Genomic DNA, 19,217 nt, shown 5'->3' with positions numbered 1-19,217 from the left:
GCGGCATCAGTGGCTCTAAACCGGTGCCAGGCGGCATCAGTGGCTCTAAACCTGTGCCAGGCGGCATCAGTGGCTCTAAACCTGTGCCAGGCGGCATCAGTGGCTCTAACCCTGTGCCAGGCGGACATGAGTTCCTCCAGTCCAGCGGTTTCCACGCGCAGTCCCGACTGCCGCCGCTTCAGCGCCTCTCCAACACCGCGGGGGGGGGGGGGGGGGGGGGGCTGTGCTATTGCTTCCAAGTGTGCCCTCCAGAGCTGGGCTGGTACCTCCTCCCCCCCCCCCTGCCCCTGAGAGCTGCTGCACAAAGCGTGAACCTTACAAAGGGCCCATTATTACCCCCGCCCCTCCCCCCCCCGGGCCCCCTCCAACATTAGAGCGCGGATTCCCAGCCCCCACTCACGCTCTGGAATCTAAGACGGGCAGCGAGTGGGTGAAGGACAACCCAATGCCCAGCGCCTGAAGGGGTCAAACTCCCCCCGGGGCACTAGACTAAAGTCTGCCACGGGAGGAGGAGGGGGGGCAGGAGAGGACATACCTGGAAGGGGGTAGAATACCGACCGCAGCTCGGAGGGCTAATGCTCCTCCTGCAGAGTGTGCACCCTTCACGGGGCGAGGACGCGCATCTGTGGCTCGTAGTGCCACCATAAAGGCCCCGGAGCGCCTCGAGCAGGCGCTATGGTGCAGGAGCTACAATGTGTGGGTGTCACGGCCCGGGGCGGCGCTCAGGGGGGTACATCAGGCGGTAAAGACCAGGACCAGTGGGAAGAGGCGGGGGGGGGGGGGGCAAGTACTGCGGCGCCTTGGATGAGGGCATCAGGGCACTATTTCATCATGTTTATTCCTCATGTCTACTCATTGGTCGCACCTTCTTGGTTTCAGTTCAACACTCAAATATTCTGCAAATTATCCGCAGATGGTGAATTTTGTGGCAAAGATAGAATTATGCGAAAAAGCAGCGGCCAGAGAACCGCATCCAGGAGAGGTGGGGGGCTGCCGTGATGACGTCATCAGCCTGCAGCAGGGGAGGGCAGGGCTGTTGGCCCAGGAATGTCCCCTGCCTGGTTTAGGACATGGACTCTGCCCCAGTGACCCCTGCCGGAGGTCACCTGGAGTCCTATTTTTAGTCCAAAACACACAGTAATCCCCGTGGCGCCTGCTAACATGTGATTGGCTGCCACCTCAACCAGGAAGTGTTGGGAACCAACTTGGGACTCTGCTTCAAGCCAACTCCCACAAAAAAGTACCAAAATAAAAAATATACAAACTAAAGAAAAGGGGGGCAGAGCAGGAATACCCTGACCTCCCCCCCCATCCAGCCCCCCCCCCCCATATGGAAGGGGGTCCCTGCAGGAAACCAAACCTAATTTAATCTTCACAGGTGGACCTGCTGCAAAATTAAAAAAAAAACAACAACAAGACTTGCGGCCCCCTGCGCATCTTTCAGAAACCCCAATGTAGGTCAAATCCCACGTCAGGGCGTATTAATTATGAGGGGGTGAACACAGGACAATCCCCGCGACCCGGAGACCACCAACTCTGCTGGACAAACAATTAAATGACGCGAGAGGCCTGCACGCCCCCCCCCCCTCCGCCTCCCCGCAGCCCCGGGGCGCTGCCTCCCAGAGGCTGTGTGTAAAATGTGTGCAGGGGATACTCATATGGCCACCCACGCAACCCTGGGGACCACCACCTCCCGGGGCCATCTTTAGAATGCATGCGAGGGTTTCCCTGGGCAAACCCCCTGCCTTGGGGACCACCAGCTCCCACGACAAATGTTGTATTAATCTTGGGGGATGAAGTCCCCTTGCCTCCTGAGGGTCCCTGGGGGCCAGAAACCCCTGGAGTAAGCCCCACAGAGCAGGGTTGCCGAGAGGTGGTCGGAGGCCACACCACCTTTTTCTCAACTCTGCAAACGCGCCTTCTTGAGCACGACTAGTTGAGCGATGAAATCCCCTTGAATGCGGAGAGTCTCTGGGGGCCAATAAGACCTCCTGGTACCGCCAGTAACCCCCAGACAAGGGGATTGCTCAGAGCTGGTCACAGGCCCGCCCCCTTTCTCCACCACTCTTCAAACAAGACTACTACTTCAAAAAAACATAGCAATTCACTGGAACAACAAAGATTACAAGGGCTTTATAGCAAGGAATTAGCATTTAAAAAAAACTCAGAAATGCACTGAAAAAAAAGAAAGGTTACATGGGTAAGTTAGGCTCAAGTTTCACCCGTACAAAACCAGTTGAATTCAACAGTTATATTTAGCTGAGCTAACTAGAACTTGTGGCCCCGACATGTACTGCTTGTGACCTCACATATTACATCACTCATGACATGGTCAGTGACATCACTCGTGACATCATCCACAGAATCACTGATGCACCCACTCACTCGCCGGTGCTTTAAATGGGATGGTACGGAGAACCTGCTCTTTCTTATTTTGAGAGGGAGTGTAGCAGCACTTCTCAAGAGTGACGTAACACTTTTAATTGAAGAGTACCGGCACTTCTCAAGAGAGACGTAATACTTATAATTGAACCGGTACTTCTCAGAAACAAGCAGCTACTCTGGTACAGAGTACCTGCACTCCATTTTTCCATTCCAAGATCTGCTCACCCCCGGAGAACCTTTCATACTCCCACTCAACCATTCACAATCCCACTACCAGTACTTACACACCCACTGATTAATAGATCTATACATACATACACTCACACAACCACATATACGTCTACTCACTAATACATCCACTCACATCCTGAGTCAGTCACCCATAGAGCTACTCACACTCCTAGTCCCTCACCCACACAGTCACACAGCCACTGACTCACCCATACAAATACACACACACTTACTCATACAGATGCTAGCATGCACTCACTCACCTATGCACTTACTTACACAAACACTCACCCATACAGTCACTCATATTCACTCACTCATACAGTCACTCATGTACCCCATCACTCACCCATACTACCCTTCACATTCCCAGTTACTCACCCATACACCACCGACACATCCACTCACTCAACCAACCACACAGTCATACACACTCACTCCCCATACACCTCCTCACACACCCCTCACCTACCCACTCAGACAAGCAATCACTCACCAACACAACCAGTCACTCACACAACCATACAGCCACTTAATAGCAACTGACCGACCTCAGACATTCACACAGTCACTCACCCATACATTCATTGAAACACCTAGTCACTCACTGATTCAGTTAGTTACGTACCCACTGAGTTATCCATAAAGGCGCTCGTACACCCACTGATTCACCAATACACCCTGGTATATATAGATTTAACACTCACACTTTTAAAAGAGACAGTCACTGGATGATGTCATCAGTGAGGACACGGACCACGTCATGAGTGATGTCATATATGAGGTCATAAGCAGTGCATTGTGGGGGCGCGAGTTATAGTTACTTCAGCTCACCAGAACTGCTGAATTTCCCTGGTTTGGCGCGGCTGGACTCTAAGCCCAGCCAGAAGGTCCTCGTAACCTTTGAGCACCCGTACTTGGTATTAATAGATCAGCAAGTAACCGGAGTAAATACATGCAATGTCTCTTGAGAGCACATAACTATCACAGTAACCACTGGACGAACCACTAACCCTGGGCTCCAGAGTAGCGGCTACTCACCGGAAAGTGATTAGAGCCCTAGTCTGGGGTAGTGAGCGCTATAGAAATCCAATTACAATAATATATACATGTACGTACACATACACATACACATTTACATTACCTACGGCAGGACCCCACCCGGAGCCCGCCCGCCCCTCCCCCTCGAGTCTCCCCCTGCTGGGGGCCTCAGGCCCACCTCCTCCTTCCAGGCGCATGGGAAAGGGGAGCAAACATGTTGCTTTGCAGAATGACCCGACCTTTGCCCCCATAACCAAGATGTGTCCTTAACAATTAGAAAAGTGTGGGACGTCCCACCGAAAACCGGGACTGTCCCGGTGAATGCGGGAGGCATGTCGACCCTCGCAGCGGGACACAAGTGACGCAGCGTCGGGTCACCCTCGGGCACGCTGCGGGCACCGGTGCCAGCCTTGCCCTGTCTGTGTTCTTGTGCTTCCTCTGTGCCCGAGTGACCCCCCCCCTCTGTGTAGTGTCACCCCTCTGGCTTTGGTAAACACCACAGGGGGGCTGCGGGGAGGGTCTCTGCTGATGAAGGGTTTGAGTTTCGAGCCCCCCCCCCCCCACACAGTCCACACCGCCCCCTCGAGAGGCCAGAGGGTGGGCGCCCCAGCCCTGCCAGCCCTGCAGCCACCCTAGGTCAGACCCCAGTGGTGAGAGGCCCGGCCACGCCGGGTGTGGCCCAGTGACCCGCCTTCCCAGGGGCCCCCAGCGGATCCGACACTCACTAGTGCACAGAAGTCACTTTACACCAGAACAGGAGCTATATTTATAGCTCACTTCAAAGACTCGTGGGTTTGGGTCCGAGCAGCCGTGGGGGGTGGAGGCGGGGCGGGGGCAGCTCTCATGGAGGGGGTGTCTCACGGAGGCCTCCCATTGGTGGAAGCAGAGATGGAGTCTCAGGGCCACAGGTGGAGAGGGGCCCCTGTGTGGGCTCAGAGCTGGGGAAAGTTCGAGAAGAAGGGGGTGCTTCTTGAAGCCCCGCGTCGAAGGGAGACTCCGCCTTTCATTCAATTCCATCGTGCACGATTCTGCTCCTCCCCCCCCCCCCCCAACCACATGGTCAGATGTTTTGACAGATCTCTCAGGGCGCTGATATGTGGCGCCCGCAGGTTTCTAGACGCATTCACCTTCCAACCAGGGTCATCTTTGGCAGAAGAGGACACATGGTCGTACTTACGGCAGTCTGAGACGAGCCCTGCTGGTCAACGAGGCCACGAACTCGGTTAAAAACCAGGTTACTAGCGCCATGAACGGCGTCATTCGGAGTAGGCGCTATATAGACGGTAAATGCTCCCCCAGAACACCAAAGCAGACGCAAGGAGGGAAATCCTATCCTCAGAAGTCGGATGTGACAGCCCCTGCACCCACACAGATGCCTGCACGAGCAGCCCCCCCCCCTTGAGAGGAATATATTATTGTATCCCTTGCACTATTGTGTGGATGAATTGCTGCTGACAAAGCCTCTTCTGGGGGGATTGGAGTATTCTTGGAGTATTCAGTCCCACACCAGTGAGAGGGACACTGACTTGCACACATTGAGGGCACTCTGGGGTCAGACGACTATTGCCCCGATGAAGCCCTCATAACAATTGGGCCGAAACGTTGTCACACATCTCTGGTTGAAAGAAGACTGAAATCGGTTTAAAATCACTGCAAACAGATATCGCTTGCCTCATCTGAGTACAGAAGACACCAGAGGAGTATTCTGTAAATTTGATGGCACTAGATTAACACTCTCGCTACTATTAGCCCTGCGCGTCTACACTATTACTGCAGAGTACACTGAACGGGCACTGAACGAGTGGCCTCAAGTTCTTGTTTCCATTGTTACATTGAAAGGGGGGGATGAAATATATATAAAAAGTACAATATTGATACCCTGGGGTAGAACTGGATGTGTACCTATAAAAGAATCCTCCTGGACTCTTGGGTTTGGGATAGCCAGGGCCACTGGAAATATGCGATTGTGAGGTCACTGCGATTTTCGCATAATCATAGATTTGCCGCAGTTACTGCATAATCCATCATCTGTGGTATAATCTGCAGATTGAGAAAAAAGTGTTGCTTCTGGCTTAAACTGTTCAAAAGTTACTAAAACGACAGCAGCACAGGTTGCAGCGCAGTGGGAGACGTGGACATGGCCCTTCTTTGAGGAATTCACCCCAAAACTTTTTGCTTTTTCCTCGTCGCTTTTTCTGAATCTCTCTGCATGACCCGAGGATCTCTGGGCCTCTTCCCGCTGCACTGCAGAGGGAAGGCGCGTGCGCCGGTCCCGCACGCACCAGGAAGGAGGTGCGTATGTGCTTTGTTTTGGTACCCAACCTATGCGTGCCCCATAACCAGGCACCCCACATACCCAGGGCGGGTACGACACTGGCTAGTAGTGGGACGTAGCACTGAGTGTGTCACCCACCGGATAGCCAATCAGCCATGTATTGGGCTGCCATCACAGGCCTGTGGGGCACCATTGCCCCCCTGCGTAGGCTGGCATCACTCACGTCTCAGCCATTCCCGAGTGGGCCTTCTCACACCACTCCGGGAATCACTGAGGGGAGCAGAGGGTGTTAGACTGAAGGCAGGGTGGAGACGGATGGACGTCCCTCGTCCAGGTAGTGCGCAACCCCTCGTGGGACTCGCCTGCCTTGGCGTTGGACTCCCACGGGGTACTCCTGGGGTGTTGCTGATGTTCTTGTGTGGCCTTCGTGCACGGACACTTCCTCCTGTAACGACAGTGTTAAGGTGCAAGCGCCGCGGGAGCAGACAGACTTTACTTATCCCAAGAAATAGCCCCAGAGAATGCAAAATGTCTCCTTCACTTGTACCACGTAGGATTACGGCCAAGAAAGAACCCAGTAGAGTAGAAACCCATAGAGTAGTGGTAAATATCAACTGGTATGAAACCAACCCCACAGCGTTATACCTTTTCACTGAGCGAACGACACTCAAACTGGGCCAGACCGGATGCACAGGTGGGGCACCATAGGGGAGGGCACTGTTTGGCCGAAAGATTTCCCAGAAAAGAGATCCTCGGAAGTAGCAAGGCCACCGCACCAGTGCACCAACATATCTGCTCCCGCCTCCGTCTGTGGTCCCAGGGAGTCCCCGAGCGTATCTTGGGCAGTATTCTTTCATTACAAATGGATCCCCGACAAGGAGTTCCAGTGCAGAGTCATCCCCCTCGATGGGGAAAGGAGTCTGGCAGGGAAGGGCTGAACGCCAGCATAGATGCCCCCGGCCAGAAATACTGGGAGATGGAGATAGATGGGCACACTTGGGTAGAAGGGAAGCTGCAACCCCTAATTGTACAGAAACTTACACTGTACTCCTAGTGTTTCAGAGGCAAAGGAACAATACCGCTTGGCACCAACAAACAGTGGGAAGCAACACTGCACGTACCAGATATGCAATGGGGCCCCTCCGTGTTGATGTACATATGCTGGCAATGCAGGTAGTTTGTTTATACCCAGCTTGTTCCCGAATGACAAGGCCTCTGCACCCTCATAACCATACACACCCAGATCCTGGTCCTCCCTGGAAAAGATCTGTCAAAGTTGTACCAACATCCGCTACAGAAGAAAACCACTCTATTGCATCAGACTCGAGAAAAAAAAAGAAATGCTGATTACTTTGGCTGGGCTCAGTAGAAGGACAGTCTGGAAGAATTCAGACGGTTTTCTGACACTCAATTCAAAGCAGGAATGCCCACACCCTTCTTGACCTTGCAAATGAAGGCAAACTCCAGCTGGTTACAAATAACCAGGTGGGAGCTACTTAAAATGATCAACAATACTGAGCTCGGCCTAAATGCCATCAAGGAAGCACTAGGAGCCTTCCGCCCCATGGCGATACAATATCGGTATGTGTTGGACCTGATGACAGCGATGGAGGGTGGGGAAAAAAAAAAGTTGGTGTTCACTGCTGTACTGTCTTTTACAGAGACAACCTGCAAAAAGGGACAGTGCCATCCACCAACTGTATAGTCCACAAGCGGACATGAAGGAAGGGGGGAGGGTGCCCCTGAGCAGAACTGGTTTATAGACCTATTTTCCTGGTTTCCCCGATGGGCGACCAGACTGTGCCTATCATTGCTTCCCATTGTGCTTTTTGAGCTATTTTTGTGTGGTTTACTACTGTAAAAACACAGTCCTCAAGTTAGGCAGAATGCAAGTAAGTACAAAATTAGTAACAGACAAAACAGAAATACAACGAACCTTGACTAATGTGACTGTCGAAGTATGGGGTCAAGGTGTAGTTGAAAATTCAACTAGAGGGGGGAATATTAATATTGAAAAATACAATGTTGATATATACCATGATATATGTACGTAGAATAACTAACTTGCATCTCTGTTGTAGAATTCACCCGATATGACCTCCCCCTCAACCCCCAGTCTGAAAAAAGTGGTCAGGCAGGCCTTGGGACCTAGACCTGAAACAACTGATTGACAGACCAAAGGTGGGGCAACACGTATCCCTTACACAAAAGAGCAAACAGGAAAACAAGGATCAAACCCACAGATAGTCAGCAACACCACACTGGTCTAAGGAGATTGACCCCAAATAAAACACGTTTGGCTGGAGAGGCACGCGTTCCCAAAACACCATAAAATCAGATGCCACCCTAAGTTAGGAACCCTCATCCAATCAGGACACAGCATGTACACTACAAGCAGTGATCATGCGCTCCCTCTGTCGGACATCTGGGCACGTACCCATTAGCTCTGCATTGTGTCCATACAGGGTTGAGACCAGTGCTTAATAAGTAAAAAAAAATAAGTGCCAGGTCCCTCATCAGGAGGCTATCGCAGCTTGCACCACCCAATGGCCCCGTCACCGCTGCCATCACAGTACCTACAAAACTACTAATCAACACACTGGTACAAGTGCGGCAATCAGACTGTTCGAGGCCCTCATATCTATAAGAATGACTTGGGCAGCAGGTATTATCCATTTTTAATGTATAATAAAATAATAAAACTGTTGTTCAACACACAAACAGCGCCACCATGTGGCAGCTGTCATAACTGCTGATGTTGACAATTAAGTGCTGGTGTCGTGCACCGGAAACCACCGCCTCAAATGAAGCACGGGTCGAGACCCGCCTGCGTTTCTTAACAAATGACTAGATTCGTGACGCTGCGACTAGGCCCAGATTCCCATCCTAAAAAGGAATGCATAAATCTCTTTATTATACTTTGTGAAATTAACAAAATATTGGCCAAAACCAATAAACTTTGAGAAAGTCTTAAGACCCGGACTGTTGCCTGCTCTCCCGGTCGCTGCGTTTAATTTAACCAAGTGTTCCTGTTTTGTCAAACACCTCTTGTCTTTCATTTTTTCAAGGAAAATTCATATTCAAGGAACAAGAGCTACCAGGAAACATTCAGGGACATATACCACCATAAAGAAAGTGACATGCGAGAGCTTCTTGCACCAGTGATCCCTGGAGGTCTGCGGCCCCCCTTGGAATACTTTATAGGCTCCAGAGGGGTGCCAGCAGCCTCTCGCTCTGGTGCAAACACTGTGTCGAACACCCAGCTGCTGTCTGGGCAGGTCTCCTGGCGCACAGCTGTCAGACATCCCATCAGGGCCAGTGCGGCCTCAGGGAAAAGGTACAGCCGAAGCAAAAGCCGGAGGGTGGAGAGTGTGAGAGGAGAGTGGAGAAGACCCCCAAAGGGAGGCAGGGGGTGGAGAGTGCGAGAGGAGGGTGGAGAAGACCCTCAAAGGGAGGGAGGGGGGTGGGTTCTTGCAGGGTACTTTGTCACATACTCTTGTAACACAACATAGATAGATAGATAGATTGATTGATAGATAGATAAAAATTAATATATATAAATAAAGCAATATAATATAGCGCCTTCCTCCCTCGTTGATTCCACCCCAAAGGTATCCAACCGCCCGTAGGACTCCCTTCCGACCGTTTCGTCCGAAGAAAACAACAACCTAATAGGATTTGTTTATGGATCCTCACACACCGTATTGGTGTCACGCTTCATCATCGGGTCTCAGCCTGGTCCCTATGATCCAGGGTGGGCTCAACCATGTGCCACAAAGCCCTTTGAATATTATTCCCAACAGGGTCTAAAGGACACCTCAGTTTCTCATTATTCTGGGGAAGTAGATGAAAGTGGGAATACGAGTTCACATATGTCTCTTCTAAGGGGGGTAGCTTCAGAGGGCGGGTTTTTAGGGTGTTATACCCGCCTAAAAATTTATTTGGTACAGGTGCATTCAGTATGGTATGCCGAGGTGTCTGTTGGATTTCACCAGGAATTTATACCCAAGCATGAAAACTTTCGCTCCCCCCGCTAGGAAAGTCTTCAACAATGATGGTTATTTTACAAATATTGTGTTTTCTCTCACTTCGTACCCCCTACCAATCCACACTCCTCTCCCTTTCCACTGGCCCTTAAGCCCCTCTCATGCGCCCTGCTCGTCTGTAATGTATGTTGATACTAAATGCCAGCTCAGCGCGAGCGTCGGACAATCTAAAGATTGCCCCCACCTCAATCTTACTGACCAAGCCACGCCCACGTCTCTTCCTCGAGCGGGGCCACTCTCTCCTCCCTGATGAGGGGGTTTAACATTTCTGAAGTTCACACTCAGTCCCCTCATCTCGCTCGCCCAAGTTCTCACCGGATGGCTTTGTTTTGCCTGGTCTCGGGCGCAGCTCTCACTGCTCTCACCCACTCCCCTTTCCCCTCCGCTCTTCCAGTCCACTCTGCCTGCATCTTTTTTGGCAGTTTTCCCTGAATGTCCTCCGTGCGGTCTCCATCCACCTCTGCTCCAGTGTTATTTCTTGTCTGTGTTTTCATGTGAAAAAAATCAAAGTTACCAAAGCCAGTAAGTCTGTCTATAAAGAGACAAAACATGCAAATACAAGCACGCAGAAATGCCGTTTCCACGAGTTAGCGCATAGAAGGCAGACCTACTGGGCTGTCCAATGCTTGTTTGTTAGAGCCTGAACCCCCATGTTTTGCGCCATTAAACTTTTCTGCATCCCCAATCCAGGTGGAGAATACAGTCCCTCTGTTCACTGGTTTTCCTGTCGCCCCAAGTACTTGTTTGTCAGCTGATGGCTAAATCGCTAGCGCGAAGCCCGAATCAGGTAGCTATATGCTTAACAAATGCTGATAATACGTTTATTGGCAATTATGAAATAACATGTTTAGAACTCCCGAATGTATTTATAATTAAATAGCACATTATCAGTTTGCTTGGGATTGGCACAGAGACATCTGTGGAAGTTTTTCGGCGTTTCTGCACATTTGACAATAAAAAAGCCAGAATACACACATTAAAAGGAAGATTGGAGAATTTAAGCGTTTGAACACCATGCCACCCCAGTTGTGACCCAGGCATAAGTATATCAGTCCAAGCCAGGTCTTCCCTGGACTGGAACACACTCACCCCAGACACAGATCTGGGTTAAATCCATCATCATTCTTTAGCCCACTCCACCAACCCAGTTTAGACATGGCCATATGCAAATCAGTCTGACCTTGTGCCTCATGGGAACAGTCAAGCCCAAACTGGGAAGTTCGGACGCCGAGAGTGGGCGGTTCCACTGCTAAGAGTTAGTGCACTCTGCAACGTTGGCAGTGTGCCACATCAGAATACATCCTCCTAGGGGACCTGAAATTCCACCTGGAGAATAATAACGACAACAACACCACCACCACCCTGCTCGACAACCTCGGACTCCAGCAACTGGTCAACATCCCCACTCACTACGCCGGCCACACGCTCGACCCCATCTTCTCCGCCGGCAACCACGTCTCCTTCAGCCACTCCACCGAACTACATTGGACCGACCACAGCTGCATCCATTTCACCTTTAAGAAGACTACCTCCCACCACCGCCCGCAACAGATTCCCTGCAGAAGCTGGAGCAAAGTCACCACAGACCAGCTAACCACATCACTGTGCCAAAACTCACCAACCGACACCTCTGACACCAACGACGCAGCCCGCAACCTCACACAGTGGATCGCCGACTGCGCCGACGCCCTTGCTCCACTGAAGAACCCCCCAGGCAAAAACTACAACAGGAAAACCACATGGTTCACCAACGCCCTCAAAGAATAGAAGAAATCCTGCCGAACTCTCGAGAAATCCTGGCGCCACGAACGAACGACAGAAAACATGACAGCTCTCAAGAACGCCACTCGCAAACACCACCAGCTGATCCGCACCACCAAAAGGACATCGTTCAAAGAGCGGCTGGACAACAACACACACAACAGCAAGGAACTTGTCAGCATCATAAAAGAGCTCTCCAACCCCAGCAACAATGACATCATACCATCGCAAGACCTCTGCAACTCCCTCGCCACGTTCTTCTACCGCAAAATCACCAATATACACAACAGCTTCAGTGCCCAAACTCCACCACCTCTCACCAAACTAACGCCCCCACCACCATCCTCAGCGCGTGGACACCCATCAGCACTGAAGACACCACCCACATCATGAACACCATCCACTCTGGCTCCCCCTCGGACCCATGCCCTCACCACATCTTCAGCAAGGCCGACACCATCATCGCACCCCACCTCCGGAACGTCATAAACAACTCATTCACATCCGCCACCTTCCCAGAAAGCTGGAAGCACGCAGAGATCAACGCCCTTATAAAGAAACCCACAGCGGACCCTAAAGACCTCAAGAACTTCCGCCCCATCTCTCTCCTTCCCTTCCCGGCAAAAGTCATCGAGAAGACCGTCAATAAACAACTGACTACATTCCTCGAGGCAAACAACTCCCTTGACCCATCCCAGTCCGGATTTCGAGCCAACCACAGCACCGAGACCGCCCTCATCGCAGCCACTGACGACATCAGGACCATGATGGAAAACAGGGAAACAACCGCTCTCATCCTCCTGGACCTCTCAGCCGCCTTTGATACCGTCTGCCACCGCACCCTAATAACCCGCCTCCACGACACTGGGACCCAAGGAAAAGCCCTGGACTGGATCACCTTGTTCCTCTCCAACAGAACCCAGAGAGTCCGCCTCCCTCTCTTCCGCTCCGCGGCCACCGAGATCATCTAGGGCATACCCCAAGGCTCCTCGCTCAGCCCAACCCTCTTCAATATCTACACGAGTCCCCTCTCCCGCCATCCCAAGCAAACACAACCTCAACATCATCTCCTACGCAGACGACGCCCAGCTGATACTCTCCCTCACCAAGGACCAAGCCACCGCCAAAACCAACGTCCAGGAAGGAATGAAAGACATCGCGGAATGGATGAAGCTCAGTCGCCTGAAGCTGAACTCAGACAAGACGGAGGTCCTCATCCTCGGACAATCCCCTTCCGCCTGGGACGACTCCTGGTGGCCGACAGCGCTGGGCACCGCACCGACACCCATGGACCAAGCAAGCAACCTAGGGTTCATCTTGGACTCCTCACTCTCGATGACCAAACAAGTCAACGCCGTATCATCCTCATGCTTCAACACCCTCTGATTGCTCCACAAGATCTTCCGGTGGATCCCCACCGAAACCAGAAAGACTGTCACCCAGGCCCTCGTCACCAGCCGCCTGGACTACGGGAACGCCCTCTACGCAGGAACCACAGACAAACTTCAGAAACGACTTCAGCGCATACAGAATGCATCCGCACGACTCATCCTCGGCATCCCTAGCCACAGCCACATATCCGCCCACCTGAGAAACCTGCACTGGCTCCCCGTCAACAAGAGGATCACATTCAGGCTCCTCACCCACAAGGCGCTTCACGACATGGGCCCCAAATACCTCAACAACTGCCTCACCTTCTACACTCCGACCCGCCAGCTCTGCTCCACCAACCTCGCCCTCGCCACCGTCCCACGGATTCGCAGAACCAGCACCGGAGGAAGATCCTTCTCCTACCTGGCCGCCAAGACGTGGAACTCCCTCCCTGCCCACCTACGACTGACCCAGGACCACCTCACCTTCAGGAAACACCTCAAGACCTGGCTCTTCGAGCAGTAGCAGCACCCCCCTCCCTTCAGCGCCTTGAGACCCCCACGGGTGAGTAGCGCGCTCTATAAATGCATTGATTGATTGATTGAATGAATCAAAACATCCCCTGTCCCGAGCCCCCATCATGGCACAATCGGAGCAGGGATGCGGAAGCGCTTCAGGCGGTCAGAGCCCCGTCCAGCGCTATCCAGGAGCCTTCATTCACAGCGGCCGCTCAGAGGGGGCGTGGCCGGGTCAGTCATGCAGATCGGGGTAACTCACTCCCGCCCCCACTGACTCAACGAGCTCATCCATCCTTCCCAAGCACACCCAGCTCACGTCCATCCTCAGCACGCACACTCACCCACCTCACATCCATCCTCAGCACGCACACTCACCCAGCTCACGCCCATCCTCAGCACGCACACTCACCCACCTCACATCCATCCTCAGCACGCACACTCACCCAGCTCACGCCCATCCTCAGCAGGCACACTCACCCAGCTCACGCACACTCACATCCATCCTCAGCACGCACTCACCCAGCTCACGCCCATCCTCAGCATGCACACTCACCCAGCTCACATCCATCCTCAGCACGCACACTCACCCAGCTCACGCACACTCACCCAGCTCACATCCATCCTCAGCACGCACACTCACCCAGCTCACGCCCATCCTCAGCACGCACACTCACCCAGCTCACATCCATCCTCAGCACGCACACTCACCCAGCTCACGCACACTCACCCAGCTCACGCCCATCCTCAGCATGCACACTCTCACCCAGCTCACGTCCATCCTCAGCACGCACACTCACCCAGCTCACGCCCATCCTCAGCACGCACTCACCCAGCTCACGTCCATCCTCAGCACGCACACTCACCCAGCTCACGTCCATCCTCAGCACGCAACGCACACTCACCCAGCTCACGTCCACCCTCAGCACGCACACTCACCCAGCTCACATCCATCCTCAGCACGCACACTCACCCAGCTCACATCCATCCTCAGCACGCACACTCACCCAGCTCACGCACACTCACCCAGCTCACGCACACTCACCCAGCTCACGCACACTCACCCAGCTCACGCACACTCACCCAGCTCACATCCATCTTCAGCACGCACACTCACCCATCTCACGCACACTCACCCAGCTCACATCCATCCTTAGCACGCACTCACCCAGCTCACGTCCATCCTCAGCACGCACACTCACCCAGCTCACGCCCATCCTCAGCACGCACTCACCCAGCTCACGTCCATCCTCAGCACGCACACTCACCCAGCTCACGTCCATCCTCAGCACGCAACGCACACTCACCCAGCTCACGTCCACCCTCAGCACGCACACTCACCCAGCTCACATCCATCCTCAGCACGCACACTCACCCAGCTCACATCCATCCTCAGCACGCACACTCACCCAGCTCACGCACACTCACCCAGCTCACGCACACTCACCCAGCTCACGCACACTCACCCAGCTCACATCCATCCTCAGCACGCACACTCACCCATCTCACGCACACTCACCCAGCTCACATCCATCCTTAGCACGCACTCACCCAGCTCACGTCCATCCTCCGCACGCACACTCACCCAGCTCACATCCATCCTCAGCACGCACACTCACCCAGCTCACGTCCATCCTCAGCATGCACACTCACCCAGCTCACGTCCATCCTCAGCACGCACACTCACCCAGCTCACGTCCATCCTCAACACGCACACTCACCCAGCTCACGTCCATCCTCAGCACGCACACTCACCCAGCTCACGCACACTCACGTCCATCCTCAGCACGCACTCACCCAGCTCACGCCCATCCTCAGCACGCACTCACCCAGCTCACGTCCATCCTCAGCACGCACACTCACCCAGCTCACGTCCATCCTGAGCACGTGCACTCACCCAGCTCACGCCCATCCTCAGCACGCACACTCACCCAGCTCACGCCCATCCTCAGCTCACGTCCATCCTCAGCACGCACACTCACCCAGCTCACGCCCATCCTCAGCACGCACACTCACCCAGCTCACGTCCATCCTGAGCATGCACACTCACCCAGCTCACGTCCATCCTCAGCACGCACTCGCCCAGCTCACACTTAACCTCAGCACGCACACTCACCCAGCTCACACTCATCCTCAGCACGCACACTCACCCAGCTCACGTCCATCCTCAGCACGCACACTCACCGAGCTCACGTCCATCCTCAGCACGCACACTCACCCAGCTCACGCACACTCACCCAGCTCACGTCCTTCCTCAGCACGCGCACTCACCCAGCTCACACACACGTGTGCAGTGCCTAAGAGAATCACTCTGCAGACATCAGTGCAATCCGAGGCGCGCCCCAGGTGCAGTGCCAGCTCACAGTGCCAACAGGCCATGCCAAGTACAGAAGCTTCTAGAAGCAAAGTCAACACAGCAGGGACGCGTCCGGCGACCCACAAGGGGGGGCTGTGCCACTCACACGAGGTGACTCCTGTTACAACCCTGTGTGTTGTGTCCTGGGCCTCCCGGTGCCCGCTGAGGTCTGCCCTCCCTCCCCCCCCTTAACACCCCTCACCCTCCCCCCCCCGGGGGAACGGGTACACACAGCAGTGTTTCTGTGGGGCGGATTCTCCTCTCGCCCTTCCAAAGTCGATATAATGAGGGCCATTGTGTATTGTATTACGTACATGCAATTCTGTAAATATACGGGTTTTCCTTGTAGCGCCTAGACCCCCACCACCTAGCAGCCGTCTCGAGGCACACGCCCTCTCTGCGCCCTGCAACGCCTTGAACATACTACAGTCTGCCAGAGCGTCTGCAGGGAGGACGTTGTGTACCGAGGCAGCACTGATAGCGCCTAGAAGCGGACGAGGCGCACGCGCAGCCAGAACACGACACCTAAAGACCCGAGTACAGAACACACAACAGGTGCGCCGTGTGCAACACACACACCCCATGCTCCAGGGGTGAACATCTGGGGTTCAAGGGGTACCACTGCACCCAGCACTGTGGCGGGGAGGGCCCGCGTCACGCGTGACACCCTCAGCCACGCGTGACACCCTCAGCCGTGCCTTACGCCCATAGCAGCGTGAATGATGACATTTTAAATCGGGCAATGTTCGTGAAAACTACAACTCCCAGAAGGCAGCGCGCTGACCTCGGGCCCCCTCTAACCCCTCCTAACACCCACACATGGATTCTAAAGTCGACGGGACTTGTGTGCTCAGCCTCAGTGAGAGATTACAAAGCGGGGGGGGGGGGGGTCACCTGACTGCTGAGATTTCTTAAAGTGAGCCTTCATCCCACTACCACCCCTATGGGGGCTTCCGGGCTCAAGGAAGGTCCAATCAGTGGGGCACTTGAGGACTATCCGGTGCTCGGAAGTGAAACACTGGGGTGCAGATGCGAGTGCCCCCCCCCTTTCAGCCAGGCCTGGGTTCAAGCAGGTGAAACAGGCTCTGCTTTATGAACACGAGTGGAACTACAACTCCCAGAAGGCACCGGCAGCGGGCACAAGGGCAGAGCTCCCGGGGGGGCACCTGGCACTCATCAGGGGCGCCCTAACCTTAAGTAATGGAACTGATCTTTTTGTGAAGCTTCCGACACCTTTGGGTAAAGTTCTGGCAATTTAAAATTTCATTAAATAAATAAACGCCACAAACTTTTGTGCCTCCCAGGAGGGTCGGACGAGAACGACCCTAGGGGGCAACTGGGTGTTTGCGGATTCCTCCGTGGGGGGGGGGGGGGCTCAGACACTGCCCCCCCTCACTTACTGGGTCGGGATTTGCACCCTCCACAACCTCTACCCCACGCACCGCCCCCCCAGCTCCAGTTCTCACGCACCCCTCCCCACTCACCGCAGCTCCTCACGCACCCCCTCCCCACGCACCCCCCCACTCACCGCAGCTCCTCACGCACCCCCTCTCCTCCTCCTCCACTCGGTGGCTCCTCTCAGGCCGCTCGGATCCCGCCACCGCCTCACCCCCCCCCCCCCTGGACCCGCCCCTTCCCGGGACCGCCCCTGCCCCGCCCCCCCCACCCGGACACACCCGCCCCATCACCGAGGGTGCGTGTGTGACCCCCCAACCAAAGAAAGACCCCGCGCCGCACCCCTTCACGTGCCAGACACACTTTCAACTGCTCCCCAAACCCTGGGTACCCCCCCCGTCCCCCCCCCCCCACCGGAGCTGTATCCGCCCCCGCCCTCCAGACTCCCCTCCCACTGCCAGGCACCTCCCAGCTGTCAGGCCTCCTTGTTACGCACCGGGGCCCCAGCGTCAGGTGCAAGTGAGCCCACAGGCTCAGAAGAACTCCCCCCCCCAGCCCCCCCCCCCCGGATCCACCCGGTCTGGGATGAGTCATCCCCCCCACCCCCCTAATCCCGGGATCAGCTGCTGGTCAGAGACAGCCTCCTGATCCGTCCCCCTGGCACTCAGTCTCAGCCTCTCCCTGGCACTCAGTCTCAGCCTCTCCCTGGCACTCAGTCTCAGTCTCTCACTGGTACTCAGTCTCAGCCTCTCCCTGGCACTCAGTATCAGCCTCTCCCTGGCACTCAGTATCAGCCTCTCACTGGTACTCAGTCTCAGCCTCTCCCTGGCACTCAGTCTCAGCCTCTCCCTGGCTCAGTCTCAGCCTCTCCCTGGCTCAGTCTCAGCCTCTCACTGGCACTCAGTCTCAGCCTCTCACTGGCACTCAGTCTCAGCTTCTCCCTGGCACTCAGTCTCAGCCTCTCACTGGTACTCAGTCTCAGCCTCTCCCTGGCACTCAGTCTCAGCCTCTCCCTGGCACTCAGTCTCAGCCTCTCCCTGGCACTCAGCCTCTCCCTGGCACTCAGTCTCAGCCTCTCCCTGGCACTGCCGCCCCTGGCTCCGTCCTCACCTCTTCCTGGCACTGCAGGCCCTGGTTTTAGTGCTACAGCCCTTCACCTACTCTCAGCCCCAACCCCCCCCCCCCCCCGCCTCTGCAGGCCCTTGCTGTCTCAGGCTCTTCTTCCTGGCACTGAAGGAAGTGTCCTGAAACGGGTCACATGCGAGCCCCTATACGCCTTCCCAATAAATGAAGAGTCGGTCAGACAGTAGAGAATACAAATCAATTTGTTTATCGTCCATACGCTGCAGCAGAGCCCAATCTGATCAGTCGCCAAAGAGGACTGCGGAGGGGTAAAACATTTTCTAGATAACGCGACAAAGAATTTTCAATTCTATTAAGGACACGGAGGCGAGGATTATGCTTCTCTTACTTTACTGCAAAACACAGCAGCCAATAAACGACTTTAAACACAGCCTACCCCGGAAGTACAACCCCCTCCATCGTATGCACCAATCACTATCAGTCCATTAATGTATATAGTCAGAAATGAACACATCACTTCCTCTTTCTTTGCATCAAACTTTTAACATAGTCCACAAACTTGACTGTTGAACACTGGACCACCGATTTCCTCATCGACGTGCATCGAAAAACTTAATCCCAGAAGTTCATCCTCGGAAGGCGAGACGATGCCACCTGCGCCATACGCCAGCTTGTTTGGCTTGCTCTATGAATCATTTCATCCTGACTATTCAGGTCTGCTTGCCTTGATCTCCTAAAAAGAGAATAGTAGTCGTAAT

General features: G+C 54.2%; 1 protein-coding gene across 6 annotated transcripts in view; it reads right to left on the bottom strand.

Moving 5' to 3' along the window:
• Window positions 1-17,614, bottom strand: part of PACSIN3 (protein kinase C and casein kinase substrate in neurons 3) — a 270,679-nt gene extending 253,065 nt beyond the window's left edge. Inside the window, exon 1 of one of the 6 annotated variants that reach the window (XM_078684475.1) lies at window positions 17,510-17,614. The gene's annotated coding sequence lies outside the window, so the exon portion shown is untranslated. Of the gene's footprint in view, window positions 1-17,465; window positions 17,482-17,509 lie in introns of those variants that run through there. The other 5 variants (XM_078684479.1, XM_078684473.1, XM_078684477.1 and 2 more) reach the window with 5 other exon arrangements.
• Window positions 17,615-19,217: the final 1,603 nt, after the last annotated feature.

The sequence above is a fragment of the Lissotriton helveticus genome, chromosome 3_2, assembly GCF_964261635.1.
Source record: "Lissotriton helveticus chromosome 3_2, aLisHel1.1, whole genome shotgun sequence".
Taxonomy (NCBI): Eukaryota; Metazoa; Chordata; class Amphibia; order Caudata; family Salamandridae; genus Lissotriton; species Lissotriton helveticus.
The sequence above is the reverse complement of the archived record's forward strand: the minus strand, read 5'-3'. Positions and strand labels throughout refer to the sequence as shown.